This window comes from Sminthopsis crassicaudata, chromosome 5 (assembly GCF_048593235.1).
Source record: "Sminthopsis crassicaudata isolate SCR6 chromosome 5, ASM4859323v1, whole genome shotgun sequence".
NCBI lineage: Eukaryota > Metazoa > Chordata > Mammalia > Dasyuromorphia > Dasyuridae > Sminthopsis > Sminthopsis crassicaudata.
This window is the reverse complement of record NC_133621.1, coordinates 98,820,510-98,826,618: the sequence shown is the minus strand read 5'-3', so window position 1 is coordinate 98,826,618 and position 6,109 is coordinate 98,820,510. Positions and strand designations below refer to the sequence as shown.

The window sequence follows — 6,109 nt, the reverse complement described above, 5'->3', positions numbered from 1 at the left end:
ATCAGTAATTGGGGTTCAGAACCATAGGGAAAAGAGTATGAAGAGGCTAAAATATGTCAATCATTAAAGAATAATTCTAGGCAGCTGATTAGATTGACTATACAAAAATCCTCCCTCAAGATACAAGCTTATGGAAAATAGTGATATTTGGGTCCTGTAGGATCTCTCTTGGAACAATCAGGAAAAGGAATGGCCTGATGGAACCTGATTAGGACTTAGTAGATGGCATTTGAAGATGTTTTGAGTCAAGTTATTTCTGGAGCACTGAAGAAGGTCTTAAAGGATGAAGATGTGATTTTTAATCAATGTGAAGATTGTTGGGAAAGTCTTAGAAGATGACATGTCTAGAGGCTTGTGACAAGATCCTGAAGTGATATAGTCTCACAGAGGTCATATGAAGGCTTTGGAGGTGGGAGGGTGGGAGGGGTTATGTGTGTAGGTGTGAGGAGGTTGGACAGGTCCTGGGCTGATGAAGAACTTGCTGGCTAGAGTTTGGAGGGGAAATGGCATCCAGAGCCAGATGGTCAGATCTTGGGGTTCCTTGGGGATCACTGAAAGATCCTGAGAAGAAAATGAAATTTCTAAACTCAGATACGTAGTAGCTTAGAGTCATGGAGTAGCAGGTAAAGGAGGAGATTCAATTTAAGAACAGGCTTCAGTTCCTAAGGATTTTTCTTATTATCTGGCTAGGTGTGGCTGACTAGGAAGTCTAGTCACAGAAGAGTTGAATTTGTCTTGGGCTGTGAACTAAAGATTGGGAAAAAGAAGCTGGAGATCAGGAGATGACAATTCATTGGCAGTAATTCTGTAGAACCCCTTTGTAGAGAGAAACATGAAACTGAAAGATTAATAAGGAACTTCAGCTCAGCAGAGGAAGCACCTGATGATACCACCAAATAATATTTGTTCCTCTGTGGGGAGAACAAGCAATCAACATTAGAAACATGATTCACCCCTGATGGTGCATTTTGTGTATCCTTTCTCTCATTGGAGAGAATATGTGTGTGTGTGTGTGTGTGTGTGTGTGTGTGTGTGTGTGTGTGTATGAATATATATATATACTTGTCACTTATTTTGCTGTACTAATTAAATATGCTTTGCTTTGGATGAAGGTCATCTCTGGTTGGCTGATAATTTCATGAAATTTGATTTTGACTGGATACTGCCCCACAATGTGCCCAGAGTCCTGGGCTTTCAGGACACTCATGTGAATAGAGAGACAAGGACTTCTATTTATTTCCTTTCTCCTTAGTTTTCCTTTCTCCCTGTTATTTTAAAAATTTGTCCTTCATCCTCCCTTAACTCTCTTTCATTGGTATATGTAGAATAGGCTATTTGTGCTCACAGGCCCTCTCCTACTTTGTTCTCTTGATGACCTTTCTCTCTCTTCCTGTTATACTAGGTCTTTCCTTGGCCCAAACATCCCTTCTCCCAGTTCCTGAATTGGCTGATCTGAACTATTATCACAGAACTGTAATGTGACAGTATCATTGATTTAACATTGGAAGGTTTGAGATCAGAAGGTCCAACCCTTTTGTGTAAGTGAGAAAACTGAGGCTCAGAGAGATGTACTTATTGACCAAGTCATGATTTGAATCCAGACCTTCTGATTTCACATTTAGTATGCTTTCTATTGCATTGCTTCTCATTTTACTTATAGGACAAAGTTGGCCCTGGGTAAAATGAAGTAGAGAAAGTTTGTGTCTTCATTCGAAGCCACCCTGCCTCTCCCTTTCATTTACTGAAAACCAGCCTCTCAGAGTACCTTACTCCCTACTCCTGTACTTGATCTCATGGGATACATTTTTTTTTTTTTTTCTGAGAAGAAACCTAGCCTATCTCTTTCCTTTTCCTTTCATAGAAACTCATCTGTCCTGTTTTACATTCCCTTAGGGCCTTACTACTGACTGGAATCAGGAACAAATTAATGCCAAGGTGTTAGTTAATGCAATTCGTGTGGAAAAGATAGAGAGATGTGGGTTGAATGATTATGCAATTAGGCAGATTCAGAACAGGTTGAATGGTGGGACTCAAAAAGATATAAATGGTTTATTATCAACTTGACACCTATAAGATGGGATTTGATACACTTGTCTCAGAGAACAAAATAGATATGTAAATCCAGGGCATGAATGGACAATTAATTGTTTACATTATGGACAGAAAGATGCTTAATGAGAGGAAGGAGATGTAGTTAAAGATGTCATTAGAAGAACAGGAGGAGGGAAGATCCAGGGTAGACTTAAAGCTAGACTTAAGAGAGGGAAGCAGCCTGGGCAAGGTACAAGAATGTCTTTTTGAAGGATCAGCAGGTTATCTCTCCATACTTCCTTGGCTCTAGCTCTGGCAAGCATCAGGCAAATTGAAGATAAGCAAATAAAGACTGGGTTCAGTGACTGGTGGGGCCAATAAAGGCCAATTTGAGCCTCTACTTTCTCTTCCAGTTGGGTTCCTGCATAAAGCAAAGAGAGTTGCTGAATCCTTGGAGAGTCTGGCCTCCTATCAGATCTCTTCTGGGGAAGGTGTCCCAGTCAGCAGCTGAATCTCAGCAGATCTTCAGGACAGAAAGAATGCCCACGCTCCTCATTGTCTTCTTCATGATCTTCTTTCTCCGGGAGTCTGTGGTAGCAATTACAGGAAATGGTTTCATCATCATAGTGCTGGGCAGAGAGTGGATGCGATGTTGGATCCTAACCCCTGGTGACATGATCCTGGCCAGCCTGGGCATCTCCCGTTTCTTTCTACAGTGGACAGCAGTTCTTGGCAACTTCTATTCATATTTCATCACAACTAAGAATCTACCACTTGACTTGCTGTTTTTTATTGCTTGAAAATTTCTTCCTTCAATCATTCAATCTTTTTCTGGCTGAAGTGGAGAATTTTTCAATTTGTCCCCTGATTACTGCTGTGGTCCCTAGTGCTGCCCATTATGATATTCATTCTATCTTTTGTAAAGGGCTCTCATATTTTCCAACTTCCAGTCACTGGGAATTTCTCAGAAAAGACTAAGATGAATGCATTCCAGGTGCATTTTTTTCCAGCCACTGCAAATATTGATTTTGTTCATTCCTTTCCTCTTCTTCCTGATCTCCATTATCTCACTCATTTCCTCCCTGCACTGCACTTGGGGAATATGCAGCACCATATTGCTGATCCTCATGAACCAAGTATGAAGGTTCACATTACAAAAGTCCTCTATCCATCATACGTTCTGCTCTGATCATAAACAGCAAAATACCTATTTTGGTTCACAGTTCTTAATTTTGGATATGGGAGGTAGTGACGTATGTTGGTGTCTCCATTCATCCTGCTTTCCTAATCTGGAATAGCTCAAAACTGAGAAGGCCTTTGAAGAAGATGGTTCATGACCCAGAGACTGCATAAGGGCAGTTTATGCAAATAAAATCAGATTTAAATAATTGGATAAATATTAATTATTCATGGATAGGCAGGATATAATATAATAAAAATGATAATTTTACCTAAAGTAATTTAGATATTCAAAGCCATCCTAATTAAATTACCAAAATTTATTTCACTGAATTAGAAAAAAAAACCAATAACAAAATTTATTTGGAAGAAAAAAGGAACTAATGAAAAAAATGTAAAGGAAGCTATAGTATAAGGTTATAATTAGCAAAATTATCTGGTGCTAGCTAAGAAATAGAAAGGTAGATCAGTGGGGCAAAATACACATATCATTTCAGAAGGGAAAAATATGGTAACTCTGGATTTAAGAAGTGTAAAGACTGAGTTTTGGGGATAAGAGTTCATTATTTGGCTAAAAAAATTGTTGGGAAACTTGGAAAGCAATTCATCAGAAACTGGGTGTAGACATTATCTTATACCATCAAAATGGATATATAACCAAGATATAAAGATTAGTTACAGGCAAATCTGAAGATCATGGAATATATTACCTATCAGATTTATGAATAGGTGAACAATTTATGAATAAACAAGACAAAGAGAATATTGTGAGATATAAAACAGATAATTTGGCTGATATTAAATTAGAAAGTTGTTTTTTTCTTAATAAATAAAAGCAATGGAGCCATGATCAGAAGACAAAAAGAAAATTTGGAAAAATATTTTTATAAATAGTTTCTCAGATAAATATTGTTAACCGCAAATATATAGAGAACTATATCAAATTTATAGAAATAAGACTTATTGCCAAATTTACAAATTATCAACGTATATGAACAGGTAGTTTTCCAATGAAGAAATCAAGACAATTTATAATCATATTCTCTAGATCATTTTTAGGGAAATGTAAATTTTAAAAAGCTTGCAATATCATTTCACATTTATCAGCTTGACCAAAATGATTGAAGGGAAAAGTGAAAGATGTTGGAGGGGATGTGGAAAAATTGGGACACATTAACTGTTGTGGAACTGTGAACTGATCCAACTATTTTGGAAAGCAATCTGGAATTATGGCCAAAGAGTGCTTGAACCATCTGTACCCTTTGACCCAACAATACCACTACTAGGTCTGTTTCCCAAGATAATTAAGGGAAAAGGGAAATAACCTATACATTACAAAATATTTACATGAATTCTTTTTGTGATGGCAAAGAAATGGAAACTAGAGGGATGCCTGTCAATTGGGGAATGACTAAACAAGTTATGATATATGATTGTGATAGAATATTACTGTGATATAAGAATCGGGATCTTAGAATAACATAGATTTACATGAAATAATGAAGCATGAAATGAGAACAAGAGAATATTGGATATAGTAATGATATTGTTTTAAGATCAACTTTGATTGACTAAGTCATTTTAACTATCATAAATATCCAAATAAACTACAAAGGATACACAAGAGAAGATGCTGTTTGCATTCAGAGAAAGAAGTGATAAATAGAAGTATATATATATCTAGACATATTTATTTGTGTGTACGTATATGTGTATGTGTGCATTTCTAATGGTAGCTCTCCTGGGGAAGAGGTAAGGAAGGGAAGAAAAAAGGGGAGAAAAGTGAAAGTTATATGATAACTTTATTATATATTTAAAAGGAATAGCAAGTTGAATATACTTGCAGATTCATGTATAATCATTATTCTTCCCCCCATTCTACTATGTTATAGAAATGCTTGTTTTATTTCTTAAGAATGAATAAATAAAATAAAAAGTAATAAGCACTGGGGATACAAATACAATCACTTAGGTTCTTATCATTTATCTTCTCTATTCTCTCTGCCCTTATTACCTAGTTCAGTCATTCCTAAGTCTTGTAAATTTTTCCTCAGTAATATTTCATAGTTAATTGAAAAGTATTTTAGACATTTATTCCCTCATTTTATGGATGAGGTACTAAGGTCATGAAAGATCCAGTAACTTTTTCAGCATCAAACAACAGGTAAATGTCTAAAGCAGAACCCAGAATCCACTTCACCGTGATTTTACCTTTCCTCATATTTTGTTCTCATACTCACACTCATAATCACAGGCATAGCCCATGATCTGTCCTCTAAATTCCTTGGGCCATCTGATGGCATGATCATTTTTAATGTCCTCCATGTATCCTGCAAAGAATAGTTAGATACACCTCAGTTATTGGCAAGGTTGACCATAGGCAAGTCACTTAGTTTTATAAGTTTTGCTTTCTTATCTGGAGAAAAAAAAATGTTCATTGCATATGTATACCCACATCTATATGCACACATATGTACACATCCCCCCATAAGATAACAGTATTTTTTCTATCTACTAAAGGTTATGAAGAGTAAAATACTAGTCAGCTTCAAAGTGGTATAGAACAAGAACTGCCAATTATCTTTCACAGTTCATCTGGAATGCATCATGAGCTTCAACTAATCGCTAGTCTATCCCATTGACAGAGACCAGACTGGTTTCACCTCAGATGATTATATTGGAAAAGTTTGAGGATAGTTGAAGGACCTTATCCATTACTGAAACATTATTGATAAAGCCAGCCTTGAGAATGGAGGGAGAGAGAGAGAGAGAGAGAGAGAGAGAGAGAGAGAGAGAGAGAGAGAGAGAGAGAGAGAGAGAGAGAGAGAGAAAGACAGAGACAGACAGACAGACAAACAGAGACAGACAGAGAGAGAAGAAAGATGTTATCAGAGTCAGC

The 6,109-nt window shown here is 36.7% G+C and overlaps 1 pseudogene; it reads left to right on the top strand.

Annotated features, from left to right (window-relative positions):
• The first annotated feature begins 2,570 nt into the window (after nucleotides 1-2,570).
• On the top strand, nucleotides 2,571-3,384 carry LOC141543377 (taste receptor type 2 member 134-like; annotated as a pseudogene).
• The last annotated feature ends 2,725 nt before the right edge of the window (nucleotides 3,385-6,109 follow it).